The sequence below is a fragment of the Odocoileus virginianus genome, chromosome 24 (genome assembly GCF_023699985.2).
Source record: "Odocoileus virginianus isolate 20LAN1187 ecotype Illinois chromosome 24, Ovbor_1.2, whole genome shotgun sequence".
Taxonomy (NCBI): domain Eukaryota; kingdom Metazoa; phylum Chordata; class Mammalia; order Artiodactyla; family Cervidae; genus Odocoileus; species Odocoileus virginianus.
The window spans coordinates 44,539,669-44,557,471 of NC_069697.1; the positions used below are offsets into that span (position 1 = coordinate 44,539,669).

Genomic DNA, 17,803 nt, shown 5'->3' on the forward strand with positions numbered 1-17,803 from the left:
AATGTTAAACTTTAAAGAAAAGTTGTTAGGATTTTCTTTAAAGTTTTAGACAATCTTTCAGTTGGTAAAGATTAACTTCAAATGAAGGTGGAAATACTAGATGAATAGTAACTTCCCATATTTTATTTAAAATTAACATTACAAGTGCCCTTAACCACTAAATGTCCAAAAATGGATATAAAATTAATGTCTCATTCATTTCCTGACCCTAACCCCCCCCACTCCCTCTCCCCCCAAATAAAAGTCTGTTCCTGGTCTAGCCTGACCTCCTCAAAGAACAAACACATAATAAACAGTAATATATTTGACCAAATCACTCTGGAGTATATCTGACAGAAATCTGCTTGTATTAACATGCCTGAACTCTGACTTCTCCAAACTAAACTCACTACAAAACCAAAACATTTTTGTGTTACTAACTGGAGACAAAAGGAGGAAGAGGGAAGGTAAGTATCACGATGCACAGCCTGAAAGAGCCACGAAACATAAATAAACATGCCATCTGCACGAGGAACTGCAGAGCAGGCGAAAGAGAGCATTCCTCTGGAGCAGACTACCGCCTAATAAAAGATCAAAGGTCTATACCTCACAACACTATAAATAAAAATGTATTTTTTCCCTGTGACCTTCCCTGCGAGGAGTAAAGTGTGCACGGTGAAGGTAATTACTTAGCAAAGCCGCAGCCTCATTGTGCTCCTGCAGTTGACCATAAAACGTCTTCCTATTCTGTTTCATCAACTGCGGTACCAGGCGGCCTGCGCGCCTACCGATGGCCACAGCCATCTGGCTTGTGTCAAAGCCAGCGCACAGGAAGAAAGCGAGTGATGTCACTCTGCAGGTCAGGCAGAGAACAAAGATGCATTCTACAATTGAAAGCTGAGGGCCTCAAATACCAGGGGCCCTTCAGCGTGATATGACGGCGTGATTTAATGTTCTGACGCTTGCCTTTATTTCTACCCAAAAAGCCAGGGCTCCATCTAGTGGCAAATTAGTTTTGCCCAGTTTTCTTTAAAAGCGAACCCATCTGTGTTAGTATCCACCAAAGCAGAGTAACAAAGTGACTACTTTCAGAGCAATCCAGCCTCTTTAACAAAAAGTACAGCTTGTCACAGTGCCCTCCCGACCTCAAGTCCTACAAAGCATGCCATTTCATAGGTGAGGATTGTGAGGATAACAGACAAAGCAGCTAACTTTGCAAAGATGCACCAGGTACTACAGTCTCCCCTGAAAACAATGCAGCTGAGATGGACAGTGAGAAACATTTCTAGAGAATGGATACATGCCTCTGGATGCCTTGGTGAAATCAAACTCAGAATGTTGTACCCCAGGAAACCAAAGTATCCTAGTTAATATGGCTCTGAATGTGACACCAGGAGCAACTCATCTATAGAACAGAAAATGGAATATTTTTATGGTGAAACGATGTAACAAATTTAGTTTAAACTAACATTTTCCACTTAGTTTCTCTTAGTTTATGCTTGCAATACATGAAATAAAATACGTTGACAAACCAGTCTAAACTGCAGAATACATTGGATGAAAGACGTGATATCATAACCGATGGATGGGATCTAGGAGACCAGACTGCCTGGGTTTGAATCCTGGTCCTGCCTCTAAGGAGCGGTGTCTCCTTGGCAAAGAGGCTCACCCTCTCAGAGCCTCAGTTTCCTCAACTCTAAAAGAACAATTAAATCAGTTAATTGGTTAGAACCACTTGGAACAACTCCTGGCACACAGTTTATGCTCACAAACATTAGCTCTTACTATTATTTAAATGTACAAATATTTGTTTTTATTTTAAAATTATATGAATCAGAAATTTCTAACAGTCCATTTATACCCAATCCTATTGAGCCTCAGCAGGCCATTCTCCAAACATTGATTCTGATTTAGGCCAGAAAACTTACTACTCTTGGATTGATTTCCACGGTAGGATAAAGATATCCTAGGCTTGGCAGCTGATGAAACCCTTGCCATATGAGGCAGTATTCTAAGCACTTTGCATTTATTAGCTCTTTTAATCCTCAGGACATTAAAAGGTACATATTATCATTTTCCCACTTTTAGATATAGAGATTGAGGCATAAGGAAGTTAAGGAATTTACCTAAGATTTCCTGGCTGGTAAGAAGCAGAGCCCTTAAGTCACTGGACTGAATGATTTAACAGATTTGAACCCAAGCCATCCAGTTCCAGAGCCAGTTCCACTACATTGGCAATGAAAAGTCTAAGGTTGTTACCAATTCACTCTACATACTCTGACTCTATGTTCTCCTAATAGACAATGTGGCTGATAATAAATACTTAATAAAGCTTCATTTAATTCAAAAAGAGGAACTAAATGATTTAGTTCCAGTGATGAGGAACTAAAGAGCCTCTTGATGAAAGTGAAAGAGAAAAAGCTGGCTTAAAACTCAGCATTCAAATAACTAAGATCACGGCATCCAGTCCTATCACTTCATGGCAAATAGATGGGGAAACAGAGGAAACAGTGACAGACTTTATTTTCTTGGGCTCCAAAATCACTGCAGATGGTGACTGCAGCCATGAAATTAAAAGACATTTGCTCCTTGGAAGAAAAGCTATGACAAACCTAGACAGCATACTAAAAGCAGAGACATTACTTTTCCAACAAAGGCCCGTCTAGTCAAAGCTATGGTTTTCCAAGTAGTCATGTATGGATGTGAGAGTTGGACCATAAACAAAGTTGAGCTTGAAAGAATTGATGCTTTTGAACTGTGGTGTTGGAGAAGATTGTTGAGAGAGTCCCTTGGACTGCAAGGAGATCCAACCAGTCCATCCTAAAGGAAATCAGTCTTGAATATTCACTGGAAGGACTGATGCTGAGGCTGAAACTCCAATACTTTGGCCACGTGATGCAAAAGAACTGACTCATTGGAAAAGACCCTGATGCTGGGAAAGATTGAAGGCAGGAGGAGAAGGGGAGGACAGAGGATGAGATGGTTGGATGGCATCACCGACTCGATGGACATGAGTTTGAGCAAGCTCTGGGAGTTGGTAATAGACAGGCTTCCCTGTCTTAGCAACTGAATTGAACTGAATTCAAGAAGATTATTTGAAGACTTTCTTGACTTTGAGTGAAAAAAATACAGTTAAGGAAGTAAAAAGCCTGAGATATACTCAGACATCTAGATTTAATCTTTCTGTCCCAACACATGTAACTTCTCTTTCCCTTTCATCTTCAAATTTTTTCTCTACACTCTTTTGATACACTTTTAGGATATATAACCTAGTGAAGCCCAGGATTGAGTCCACTTGCATCTACTAAAGCTTCAATATGTTGATGATACAGTACTTCTGAGGATCAAACAAACCAACACTTACTCTCCACACTCCCCCCCCACCCCCCCACCCCCAAATTCAAGTTTCAATTAGCCCGATTTTTTCCCATTGTGCCGCTTGAGCTGCCTGGACGAAGACCTTAGCCAGAAACAACCCTAGCCCAAAAAGAGGCAAAAGAAACACATACCTTGAGTGACGACAGTCTTTGGAAAAAGAATTAGCATTAAACACCCCCTCCACTGCCTGGTGGCCCAGTGGCTGCCATCCCACGCTCCCAGTATAAGGGGCCCAGGTCAGATCCCTGATTGGAGAACTAGATCCCACACGCTGCAACTAAGTTTGTGCGCTGCGCCTACAAAGGTTCCTCACGCCGCAACTGAGACTCGGCGCAGCTAAATAAATAAATAACATTCCCTGGAAATCAATACTGATCTCAGCTGGCCTTGGCCTGCAATGGCTTGGAGCAGGGCTTGGGTTCCCAGCCAGAGACTGGGTCTGGGTCACGGTGCTGAAAGCACCCGATCCTAGCCACTAGGCCAGTGGTCAGTGGCAAGGGCCCTGGCCTTCGGCTCTGCAGAAAAGAATTTCCACAAAGACAGAAAGTAGCGAAGGAAGTAAATTATTTATTAAGAGGTTAAAAAAGAGTATAGTACATGTGGATAGACACACGGGCAGACAGAGTCGCTGAGTTGCCCCCTTGAGGCAGTTTGAATTACTTTTATGGGGCATTTCTGTGTCTCCGTTGACCAATCATGTTAATTTGTCTGGTATATCTCAGGATTCTCCCATGTGTACTCTTAACCAAGACGGATTCCACCCAAGAGGCCTGTGGGTAGCCTGGCATTAGTAGCATCATTTCCCTTTGACCTCCAAGGGCCGTTTCTGTGCATGTACAGTCAGGGAGGTCTCCTGATTTCGAGAAGGAGAAACACGTGGTCTGCACGGGCCCCAGGCTCCTCCCTTAATTGTCCTGCTCTTCTCATCTTGGCACTTCAGTCCAGAGGGAATGACTCTCCAGACGCTTTGGTGCTTGGAGTGGGGGGTGCTGGGGAGCGGGGCAGCAGGGGCATCTACCTGCTGCCTCGAGACCACCCGGAAAATCTATAGCTCCCCAAGTTTATCCTCAACTCCCTCACTTTTACAGTGCTTTTTGTCTTTTATGTATTTTGAATTGGAGGATAATTGGTTCACAACGTTTTATTGGTTTCTGCCATACAGCCACGTGAATCAGCCATATTGTACAGTGTTTGACTCAAATAATTTCACAGGTGAATAACATTTATAGATAACCCACATGTTCTTTTTAAATGCTAGACACAATTCACACATCTTTGTAATCTCTCATAATATCTAATACATCACTTTGGAATTATTTAGTGTTTAAAAACAAGGGTTGAACGGGAAGACCCAGAGGGATGGGATGGGGAGGGAGGCGGGAGGGGGGACCAGGATGGGGAACACATGTAAATCCATGGCTGATTCATGTCAATGTATGGCAAAAACCACTACAATATTGTAAAGTAATTAGCCTTATGTGTTGAGAAGAGAATTAGATTACACAATTGTCTATAATTTTCCGCTCAAAACTTTTTAATGATTCCTCCCCACATGTTGCAGGGTTTCCCAAACCCTGTTCTGAGAAACAGGCGTTACCCCTTCAAACAAAATTAGTAGTGGAAATGCTATCCAATAGGAAGGGCCTGAGAGGTTTCACAATAAATACACCTGCTTGCCTCTGTCTCAGCTGGTGCCTTTCAAACGGTTTTGACCTTACAAAACCCCTTTCTTTTCTAGCACCAGCCCACAGAACACATTCTGGTAAATCCTTTGGATCATGTCCAAATTCCTGAACAAAGCATCTAAAGTTCTACATCTAGCTGCTGCCTAACCTTCAGCCTTTTCTCTTGCCATACTCCACATCCCACCCCACCCCACGTTCCTACCATACCAATATACCCATTTGTTGTTCAGTCGCTAAATTGTGTCCAGCTCTTTGCAACCCCATAGACTGCAGCAGGCCAGGCTTCCCTGTCCTCCACTATCTCCTGGACTTTGCTCAAACTCATGTCTACTGAGTCGGTGATGCTATCTTACCAGCACATCCTCGGCCACCCTCTCCTCCTTTTGCCTTCAATCTTTTCCAGCATCAGGGTCTTTTCCAATGAGTCAGCTCTTTGCATCAGGTGGCCAAAAATAACTTTCCACAAACAGGTTTGCTGTTTCCTACTTCCACTTCCAAATCTTTCTTCATTCCACATCTCCTTTCACCATGCTCAACTCCCACCCCTTCTAACTTCTCCTATTTGAGGCCCCAGTGAAGCACTAGCATGCTGTCACATCCCTCATTAACAATTTTTAGGGCACTGATTTGCTCACACCCCCCTCTTCTAGATTATAAACCTCTTAAGTGCAGAGACAGTTTCTTTTTCATCTTTGTATCCTAGTACCTGGCACCTAACAGCCATTCATGTATTGAGTGGAAGAATGATTATATAAATAACTGACTATGGAAATGGTTGTTCAGGATCATCACTTCCCACCCTGCTATCTCTGCCATCTCAACTGTTTAATGGTGCTTAAAGGTAAGAATCTGAATTAAGATCAGTTGATTCCTTCATGGCAATTAGAAGTATCTGTGAAGAGGTAGGAAGTTCAAAGTGCAATCTGACTTGAGATCTGAAGATAATTCAAATGCCGTTTTTTGGTCAGAAATGTTTACTTCTCCATCTTTTCTTATCCCTAGAACTCCAACATCCAAAAATTTGACAAACGTTAGTTTGTTAGTTTTTTGGTTTGGGTTTGTTTTTATTTCCTTTTACTTTTATTCTTGCAATTGAACAATCATCTGCCAAAGAGAGATGATATAAACAGGAAAGCAGGGAACTCACACAGTTGATAATTAACTCCAAAATAAATGAGCTGATTGTGCTAGTGGATTTAAAAAGTCAAACCTAAAGATCAAATCCCTTCCAATAACTGACAAAACAGCAGTGGTTTTCCATGAGTTAGTAAAATGTTTCCCCCAAAACTTCAAGGGCCAATAGAAAGTTGATAAATTTTAATTTTGTCAAGTAAGAACAAAAAGCCCCAAACCCAAATCTCATAATTTCAGAAAAGAAAGATTATATCGACACCAAGAACTCAGAAAGCAAGCTCAAGATAAAGAATGCTCTTTTGAATAATATATTTAAGTTTTGAGGAAAAACATTTCACCGTTGCTATTATTCTCATTTCTTAGGAAAAGAGGAAACTTCATCATGGGCCAGCATGTGGAAACCACTAATCTAAATGTCTACAGTAAAGTTCTATACTTGGCACCCAGTTTACACTCAACTAATATTTGCTGAATGAATTGATCAACCAATCATTTACCTCTCAAAATCAACATGCCTAATTAGCTAGAATCTAGAATCGGGCATTTCTTTTGTTAAGCAGAGATCTTCTTGTATTTGTTATAAGAAACAATAGAACCCCAGCTATCAGAATCCTCTATCTTCCAAACCATTCAGAGATATAACACTTTTAAGATACCAAATTTTAGTCAGCTCACCTGTATAAATTCCTACCACATGGAAAACAATGTATTAACAGCTGATGAATATACAAAGATATATGCTGTCAAAACACATATTTAGCCTAGATGGAACCAAAAGATATGTACTCAATGCCTTTACTGAGGCAGAAATAAAGTAGGTGGAGTTTCAGAGGAAGGACAATTTCTTCCAGCTTAGGGGGCTTCCCTGGTGGATCAGAGAGTAAAGGATCTGCCTGCAATGCGGAGACCCGGGTTCAATCCCTGGATTGGGAAGATCCCTGGAGAAGGAAATGGCAACCCGCTCCAGTACTCCTACCTGGAAAATCCCACGGACGGAGAAGCCTGGTGGGCTGCAGTCCATGGGGTCGCAAAGAGTTGGACACGACTGAGCAACTTCACTTTCACTTTCACTTTAGGGGGAGGCAGTGGCAGGGTTATGAGGGGTTGGGAACCAAAGAAAAGTTACATAAAGAAGAACATTTTATTTAATATCTCCAGGATTAGCCATTTTTTAATTTTTTGATCTTAGCATCCCTTTACACTATGTAAAAATTATCAAGGACCCCAAATGCCTTTTGTTTCTGTAGTTACACCCATCAATATTTACTATATTAGAATTAAAACAGCCATTTAAAAATATTTGTATATTCCATTTAGAATAACAAAAATAAAAATAATAACAATACACATTACCAAAATGACATTTTCAGTGAAAAATAACTAGATTAGCCAAAACAAACAAATATATATTTAATGGGAAAAGTTTTACATTTTTTTCAAATCAATCTCTCTAATGTCTGGCTTAACAGAAAATAGCTGGATTCTCATCTCTGCTTCTGCATTTAATCTATTGTGATATGTTGTTTTGGTTGAAGTATAAGTAAATGTTAGTCGCTCAGTCGTGCCTGACTCTTTGCAACCCCATTGATTGCAGCCCACCAGGCTCCTCTGGCCGTGAGATTTTCCAGGAAAGGATACTGGAGTGGGTTGCCATTTCCTTCTCCAGGGGATCTTCCCAACCCAGGGATCAAACCCGGGTTTCCTGCACTGCAGGCAGATTCTTTACCAACTGAGCTACAAGGTTGAAGTATATACATGAATAAAATCTCACCTCACTCAGATAAGTAGTTGGAAAATAGAGGAATATTTTAATAGCTTTTTCAGATAACTACAGATATTCTTCTTTGGTATTAACACCAAAATTCAACAATGACAGTCTGAAACTACATATTATCAATGAACTTTTCATACTATTACATTACAATTCATTGGTCTATTTTGCATTTTGACTGGATCTTTTAACTGTGTGATTTTGTAACATCATGCACTGTTCATTTGGAAAACAATGGTTCATTTGGGTTATGCACATCTTTCATATGTTGACACATTTTGCTTTTAGTATCAAAAACATATTCATTAATAGTCGCCACTGATTTTGTCAGGTACATCTTTAGATGTTGAATTTTCCAGAAATTTATTTTTTAACTTGAAAGCTCAGCTTTTATCATTGCCAACAAATATAGTCAGTTGTTCTCCTTAAAGTGACAGAATCACTTTGTTCATTTTTGAGAAAATATTTGCCAAATATCCAACTTATCTATTTTTTAAATTTATTTGGCTGTACCGAGTCTTAGTTGTGGCATGCAGAATCTTTAGTTGTGACATGAGAACTCTTAGTTCTGGCACGGGGGATCTAGTTCCCCAACCATGGAAACCGGGTCCCCTACATTGGGAGCGCAGAGTCTCAGTCACTGGACCACCAGGGAAATCCCCAAATATCCAAGTTTAAATAACCATAGGCTTCGGTAGTTCAGAGGGTCAAGAACCCACCTGCCAATGCAGGAAACATAAGAAATGCAGGTTTGATCCCTGGGTCAGGAAGACCCCCTGAAGAAAGGAATGGCAACCCACTCAAGTATTATTGCCTAGAGAATCCTATGGACAGAGGAGGCTGGCGGGCTATTCCATGGGGTTGCAGAGTTGGACATGACTGAGCAACTAACACACACACTGATCCATCGTTTGGTCATTCTGTCAAGTGAAACGGTGTTTCAAACAATCACACCAGTACTTTTCCTGGAGACAACTTTGCATTGTGGAAGCACTTTATAAAAATGTAATTTTTGTTTTTTCACACACAATATTAAAAATATATGCACTCAAGATCTAGATTTAATAAAAGTAATATAAATATTACTACTTCATCAAAGACATTCTTAAGTGAAAATGGCCTTTTCTCCTTTGTGGATGTTAGTGAAGAATGGAATGACTACTGATAATATTTGTTTCCACTGCCTCACTTCATGCTAAAATACCAGCAGTTTCAACTGCTCTTGCAACATAAACCCAAATGTCAACACAGTGAAAAAGGAAAATAATGTCAGCATTAGTATGAAAATAGTTTTGACTTTGTGAATCCTTTGAAAGGCTCTCAGATTCCAGGGATCCTCAGTCCACACCTTGAAAGGTGCTGGTCTAACCCTCTGGTTGACACACAGTAAGCCCAGAAAATGTTTCATAAGCACTTGGGTTTTTTTATGTTTTATTTTTATTATTTATTTGGCTGTGGTGGGCCTTAGTTGCAGCATGTGGGGTCCAGTTCCCTGACCAGGGATTGAACCCAGGTCCCCTGCACTGGGAGCATGGAGTCTTAGCCACTGGACCACCAGGGAAGTCCCCATAAGCACTGGTTGAATAAGTGAACAGGGAACAGAGAATGATATTTATAATGTAACCCATGTTGTTTAGAAAAAACAAGTGGTTAGAAAATAATACCAGTAGTATTTAGACCTCTTGCTACTTCTAAGGTAATTAGTTCATTTCCTACTTTATCTAGTCTATGGGTAAATGCAAATGTAAAATTGTGAGTTATTTTATCAAATTGAGGAGGACAGTTATGACAGATTTCTGAAAGTAACAATCAGAACACTACAGCCCAATTTCCTCAGCACCACTCCTTGCAATATAAAAGTATACGTCCTTTTAAAGGACAAGAAAACAACTTGTGAATTAGTGCTAGGTCCAGAAAAAGGAAAATTAATTTGCTGATAAGCTCCAGTCAATGCTTTAGCCACCTGATACGAAGAGCCAACTCATTGGAAAAGACCCTGATGCTGGGAAAGACTGAGGGCAGGAGAAGAAGGAAGCAACAGAAGGTGAGATGGTTGGCTGGCATCACTGATTCAATGAACATGAGTTTGAGCAAACTCCATGAGACAGTGGAGGATAGGGAAGCCTGGCGTGGTGCAGTCCATGGGGTCGCAGAGAGCCAGACAAGACCAAGCAACTGAACAACAGAAAGAGTATTTATTGAGCCCACATATCACATACGTGTTACTGCTAATCCGTGTACTGCTGGTAGAATAATCAAGGAATTCGAACTTTCAGAAATACTTGAGAATAACAGAATTGTTATCATTAAATAAGTCTATAATTAGAAAAATTCTTGATGAACACCTAATGCATAGATTTTTGAACAGGAAATGACCACGCAATAAAAGTAAAATAATTAACTAATTATTTTAGGTAAAATAATTAACAAATTAAACAAATTTGTTTAAAATTGTCTTTAGATGCTGAAGTTTGAGGATAAGGTCTGTTTTGTTTTGTTTTGTTGATGTTGTTGTTGTTTTGAGGATAAGGTTTTTAAGAAAACAACTAGAATGTATTTAGAGTTATCTCTTTAATAATGTCACTTTCCTTCACTTGTTTTCTGAAGTGTTTTCTTCAGAAACTAGAACTAGAACTAGCACCAGGAATGTGCAGCTTGGACCATCTGTTCCTCAGTCTATAAGTATCATCTGTATATGACTACATGAGGATGTTGCTCATGAAATATTATCCATCATGGGTATCTCAGTGGAAAAAAGTGGGAAAAACAATGAATTGATCCAAAGCTCTTATTTTGTCAATAGCAAAACAGAGATAAACAGAACTAGTACAGGTCAGAAAGTCACTTGGGGAAAACATTAAGCTAAAACTCCTTTTATGTACATGTTGTGGCAGCTACACTTTCTTTTTTATTTGGTTCACACAAAAAGTAAGAAAAGGACATAAAGAATTGTACCTAATATTGACAACGCAAAGGTTACTCTGTGTCCATTAAGAAGGTATACCAATGGTATAATTAAAATAGAATTATGTATATAAGTCCATCTTCTGATGTTACTGTTAACTCTACTAAATGCTATCTCTTTTCCAAGGACTCCTGTTTTGTACTCCATGGAATTCTCCAGGCCAGAACACTGGAGTGGGTTGCCATCCTCTCCTCCAGGGGATCTTCCCAAACCCGTGACTGAACCCGGGTCTCCTGCGCTGCAGGCGGATTCTTACCGTCTAAGTCACCAGGGAAGCCCAGAACACTGGAGTGGGGAGCCCATCCCTTCTTCGGTGGATCTTCCCGACCCAGGAATCGAACCAGGGTCTCCTGCACTGCAGGTGAATTCTTTACCAGATGAGCTGCCAGGGAAGCCCAGATATAAACCCATCTTCTGATGCTACTTTTAACTCTACTAAATGCTATCTTTTTTCCCAGGATTCCTGTTTTGTGGTCATCTAGTCAAATGCAGGCATTTATTCATTCTCACATTATTCTTAGTATTTATTTATTTTATTTGGCTGCATCAGGCCTTAGTTACAGCACCAGGGACCTTTGTTGCATCATGCGGGACCTTTCGCTGTGGCGCACTGATTCTCTAGACGAGGCACACAAGGTCAGTAGTTGCACCACAAAGCCTTCGCTGCCCTGCTGCATGTGGGATCTTAGTTCCCCAACCAGGGATCAAACTCAGGTCCCCTGCATTGCAAGGCAGATTCTCAACCACTGGGTCATCAGGGAAGTCCCTCACATTCATATTTTAAAACTTCTATCACCAATACAGAATACAAATCTTTTTCTTCTAAAATATGCATTGATTTCATGGCCCACAGCATCTACATTACCTGTGTTTCATCTAAAAAGCTTTTCTTCATATTTAACAAGTGCCAACAGAAAAGCGAAACCCACATAAACAAATCGCTTTTGAGTACTGTTAAAGAAGAATGGTTCAGTCTTTTTGACTGTTCCATTTTGTTGTGTTTAGGTAATAGTTTTGCTTTTCTAGTACTTGAGTTCAAATTTAAACCTTCTCACCAACTAGCTAGGTTTCATTTGACAAGGTTTACTCTGAGCTATGAAAGTCTCATTTGTAAGTCTGGAGTTTATAATAGTTTCCTGCAAAACTGCTACTAGAGAAGCCCTTGGCACACACAAGTTCATGTCCATGTCTGAAGCTAATATCATTTAATCTTCACGTCAACCCTGAAGTAGGCATTCCAATATGTGGTAGTCATTAGTGCTATTTCCACAACACTCTGAATCTCCATTTTCCGGGTACTTTCTGGGCCCCTGTGGTTACATGAGACCGTGTCACTAGTCCTGGGGAGGAAGTTGTGAACAGAAATGATACCATGTGCCACTTCTAAGACAGATCACTTAATTGCTGGCATGAGACTCTCTAGAACTCTCTTTCTCTCCAACAGTGATCAGCAATGTTCTATAATTAGATGATGGCTGCTCCATTAACCACAATCCTGGAGTAGGAGACGTGGAGCAGAGTTCCCATCTGACAGACAATGAACATGCAATACGAGCAAGAAATAAAACTTCAGTGGCTGAAGCCACTGGGATCTGGGGATTATGCGTTGCAGCAGAAACTAAGGTTCAGAGAATAACTTGCGGGAGGTCATATGGTCAGCATTGAAGACAGACTTTGAACTGAAGTCTGTTTTAATCTCTCACAGCACATTAAGCATTCCTCAAACGGCAGGGGCTCTTATTTCCCAGATAGCTGTCCTTGTTTAGAAAAACAACAGGGTCTGAAGGCTGAGAAGTCGGATGCCAAAGACAATGAGACCACTCTGAAAAGACCAAGGTCTTCCTCTCATTAGTCACCCCTTCTATTTCTAAATACCCCAAAGAGACTCAGAAGATATGGCTCTCTTCTCATATTCAGACATAAAGACTAGGAGAAAGCTACTTCACTTTGGATCTTCTGGGGCTAACAAGTAAGTCCCAACCCTTCAAGAACTAGAGGTTTTCTTCACAATTTTTGCCATATCCTCATAACTCTTCTGCCTTATTATTTACTTAATGTTTTCTGTAAGTTGAATTTAGCTTTTTCCTATGTGGTAATATACGTGGAATCCCGTCTGATGTGTAAGCAGTATTTTTACTAATACCCATTAAAATAAATATACTGCTATTGGAAAAAAAGAATCAAAAATTTCACTCAGCTGTAAACTGACTGAGTAGCTCCTGATAACAAAAAAATGACTGCTTATGAAGATTTTATTTTCTGAAGTGACTGAAAGCTCCCTGGCCACTAACCAGGCCTGCTGAAGCCTTTTACTCATCTAACAAGTCAGTGCCCAGACACAGACCTTAGAAATATAGTGTCCTGATGTTAATCTATAAATGTAAAAAAAAAAAAAAAAAAAAGATTCATTTGCCATGATGCTAAAAAAATAACTGTTTGTCCTTCTCAGTGGCTCATGAATCATGACCCTGGCCTAAGGAAAAGGAATACTCTAATGGTTCACTTTTTCGACCTGGAAGTAAACAATATGTATAACAATGCAAGATTTTAGAGACAATGTATAGACAAAGATTTGGCTGTTGTTTCAGAACAGAATGTAAACATTAGTAACTTCACATTTTAAAACAAAAAGAAAATGTACATAGCTAACAAAATGCCCAGTAAGGACAGCAGAATGAAGGATAAGAGTACTAGGACTCCCATCTTATGAAGCAGAAAATTCAGATACTAACTGGCCTGCAAAATGCTAACTGGTCCCTTAGAATCCATCCTCCCTTCTTCCCATGAGTATCGGAAACTTCTGAAATCTTAGCTGAGCACTGAGTTATATTTCTCTGCCTCCTCTGTAGCTAATTGTGAATATGATGCTAAGCTCTAGCCAATGTAATGATGTGTGATCTTTCAGGTCACCTCCTTTAAAGACAAAGTCACGTGCTTTAGACTTCCTCTTCCCCTTGTTGTTGCTCAATGGCTAAGCTGTGCCGGACTCTTTGTGACCCCATGGACTTCTTCTTCCCCTGGGAGATGGCAAAAGCTGCGGCAGCGCGCCTGGACCCTGGGATGGAAGCTACTTAATGAGAAAGGCGGACTTAACAGGCCATGAAGCAAAGCTATCCACTCACCAACTCAACCTCGGGCTACTACCTACCTTAGGCCATCACTGCGGAGAAAGATAAACTTCTACTTACGTCTGTCACTCTCCGTGGAATCTCCTTGTCACAACAGGTTGTCATGTGGCTACATCAAAAGTTGATGAGCAAACATATTATTTAATGTTACAAAAGTGAACTATAGGCTTCCCTTGTAGCTCAGTGGTAAAGAATCTGCCTGCAGTGCAGGCGACCTGGGTTCGATATCTGGGTCAGGAAGTTTCCCTGGAGAAGGAAATGGCAACCCACCCCAGTATTCTTGCCTGGAGAATTCCACGGACAGAGGAGCCTGGCGGACTACAGTCCGTGGGATCGTAAGAGTCAGACACGACTTAGCGACTAAACCACCATCACCAGGTGAACAATAGGGGAATTTTAAAAATCAACAAAACAATAAACAATGGTAGACATAAGGGAGAAGAAAGAGCAGATAAATACCTGTTTTTCATAACTGTATATTATCTGAAATTGATGAATCAAGAAATAGTGCTATAACTGTACTGACAAAAACTAGGGGATTGACAGAAGAATGATTTTAGAACATTGCTTCAGAAAAGTGAGGCAAAGATGAGAAGAGATAGAGTTGGAGGCTGTTGCTTTTCACCTGAAATTCCCTCTCATTAAGAACCATGTGCAAAAACAAAAATAAAACCAACTTAGGCCTGTACAAAAGATGCAGTGCCTCAGTGTACCATTTCATCTAAAGAAAAACTTGCTATTACAGGCTGAACAAATCCTTCCTTACCCTTATGACTATAAACTACAGTTATTATCTACTGCTGTCATGTCCGACTCTTTGTTTTTTGTTTTTTTTTTTTCCATTTATTTTTATTAGTTGGAGGCTAATTACTTTACAACATTGCAGTGGTTTTTGTCATACATTGAAATGAATTAGCCATGGATTTACATGTATTCCCCATCCCGTTACCCCCTCCCACCTCCCTCTCCACCCCATCCCTCTGGGTCTTCCCAGTGCACCAGGCCTGAGCACTTGTCTCATGCATCCAACCTGGGCTGGTGATCTGTTTCACCCTAGATATACATGTTTTGATGCTGTTCTCTTGAAACATCCCACCCTCGCCTTCTCCCAGAGTCTACAAGTCTGTTCTATATATCTGAGTCTCTTTTTCTTTTTTTGCATATAGGGTTATCGTTACCATCTTTCTAAATTCCATATATATGTGTTAGTATACTGTAATGGTCTTTATCTTTCTGGCTTACTTCACTCTGTATAATGGGCTCCAGTTTCATCCATCTCATTAGAACTGATTCAAATGAATTCTTTTTAACGGCTGAGTAATATTCCATGGTGTATATGTACCACAGCTTCCTCATCCATTTGTCTGCTGATGGGCATCTAGGTTGCTTCCATGTCCTGGCTATTATAAACAGTGCTGCGATGAACATTGGGGTGCACGTGTCTCTTTCAGATCTGGTTTCCTCCGTGTGTATGCCTAGAAGTGGTATTGCTGGGTCATATGGCAGATCTATTTCCAGCTTTTTAAGGAATCTCCACACTGTTTTCCATAGTGGCTGTACTAATTTACATTCCCACCAACAGTGTAAGAGGGTTCCCTTTTCTCCACACCCTCTCCAGCATTTATTGCTTGTAGACTTTTGGATAGCAGCCATCCTGACTGGCGTGTAATGGTACCTCATTGTGGTTTTGATTTGCATTTCTCTGATAATGAGTGATGTTGAGCATCTTTTCATGTGTTTTTTTGCCATCCATATGTCTTCCTTGGAGAAATGTCTGTTTAGTTCTTTGGCCCATTTTTTGATTGGGTCATTTATTTTTCTGGAATTGAGCTGCAGGAGTTGCTTGTATATTTTTGAGATTAATCCTTTGTCTGTTGCTTCATTTGCTATTATTTTCTCCCAATCTGAGGGCTGTCTTTTCACCTTGCTTATAGTTTCCTTTGTTGTGCAAAAGCTTTTAAGTTTCATTAGGTCCCATTTGTTTATTTTTGCTTTTGTTTCTAAAATTCTGGGATGTGGGTCATAGAGGATCCTGCTGTGATTTATGTTGGAGAGTGTTTTGCCTATGTTCTCCTCTAGAAGTTTTATAGTTTCTAAAAATATGGAACGCTTCACGAATTTGCGTGTCATCCTCACGCAGGGGCCATGCTAATCTTCTCTGTATCATTCCAATTTTAGTATATGTGCTGCCGAAGCGAGCACCCGACTCTTTGTGATGTCAGGGACTGCAGCAGACCAGGCTCCTCTGTGCTCCACTATCTCCCGGAGTTTGCTCAGATTCATGTCCATTGAGTCGGTGATGCTATCTAACCAGCTCATCCTCTGTCACCCCCTTCTCCTTTTGCCTTCAATCTTTCCCAGCATCAGGGTCTTTTCCAATGAGTCAGCTCTCCGCATCAGGTGGCCAAAGTATTGGAGGTTCAGCTTCAGCATCAGTCCTTCCAATGAACACCCAGGACTGATCTCCTTTAGGATGGACTGGTTGGATCTCCTTGCAGTCCAAGGGACTCTCAAGAGTCTCCTCCAACACCACAGTTCAAAAACATCAATTCTTCAGCACTCAGCCTTCTTTATGGTCCAACTCTCACATGACTACTTGAAAAACTATAGCTTTGACTATACAGTTATCTGTATCTATCACTAAAAGACTATTTTAAATGACTTTAATATAAGTCCTAAAAATATGTATCTGTAAATCATGCTTCAAATATTTAAATTAGAACTTTGCTACCATTCCTGGAATAGAAAGTTTTAGCACTGGAAACTGCAAATGTTTGCTCTTGTATCAGAATTGTAGCATCCCTCCCCTCTAATTTTACTTTCTGTTGCAGAAAGTAAGAATTTTCTCATGAGAGTATGCCTTGTGCCTTGTATCTGATAAAGCAGATAAAGGACAAGTTTTATGAAAATGTAGTCCTATTCCACTGAAAGGTAAATCTTAATGGCCTTTATCAGCTATCATTTAACACTATGCTGAACTTGGGAGAAAGGTGAAGCCCTAAATGAGACCATAAAGTGAAAGATATTAAATATTCTGCATTATGTTGTTTCTACTTTGTCCTCAATGGACAATTTTAGATGGTTAAATCATATTTTTAAAAGAATTTAGTTATTTCATGTGCACCTAAAACTATTTATCATCTCCAAAACTCAATTTGTTTCTTTCTTCACCAATTTATTATTTTTTCTGTATTCCTGATCCTGTTAAAAAGTACTTCCATTCCATACAACCACTAAACCCCAAACTTGAGAGTCATCCTCAGTCATTTTCTACTTTAATTTTTTATACTTAATCAACACCAAGTGCCACCAATCTTATTTCCAAGATATTGCTCAAATATACTCTTTCCTTTCCATCTCTCATCGAGAATACGGTCTTCCTGCCTCTACCCCGACTCCCGTCGCAGCCGCCCTCCGTTCTGCTGCAGCATCATATAAACTCGCTCTGACCACGTCCGAGCTCTGCTCCACGTGCTCCCACAGTCATCAGCAACTAGGAGGAACACACTACCGACCTACGCTGGCAGTCAAGACCCATCAGATTCATTTCTCTTCCTATCTTAACTTCAGACCCCAACACTCACTGGACATTATACAATCCATTAACTCTTTTGTCCTTTACTTTATCTCTAGTCCTCACCAGTGTCTAACCTTTAAAAGCCACTCCAAAAGCATTTGCTGAGTGAATGAATGAATGAAGATTCTCTTCTGATGACAGTCAACCATTTAACGTTTCCTACACACTTTTCCATCCTCACCATAC

The 17,803-nt window shown here is 40.3% G+C and overlaps 1 protein-coding gene and 1 non-coding gene across 4 annotated transcripts in view; both read right to left on the reverse strand.

Annotated features, from left to right (window-relative positions):
- Positions 1–17,803, reverse strand: part of MSRB3 (methionine sulfoxide reductase B3) — a 172,344-nt gene that overhangs the window by 134,069 nt on the left and 20,472 nt on the right. Inside the window, exon 1 of one of the 3 annotated variants that reach the window (XM_020885354.2) lies at positions 3,489–3,678. The exons of the other annotated variants lie outside the window; for them this stretch is intronic. The gene's annotated coding sequence lies outside the window, so the exon portion shown is untranslated. Of the gene's footprint in view, positions 1–3,488; positions 3,679–17,803 lie in introns of those variants that run through there. 3 annotated transcript variants of the gene reach the window in all.
- LOC139030984 (U6 spliceosomal RNA) lies at positions 16,136–16,242 on the reverse strand. The gene has a single exon (XR_011483414.1). It is a non-coding gene; the product is annotated as a U6 spliceosomal RNA (small nuclear RNA).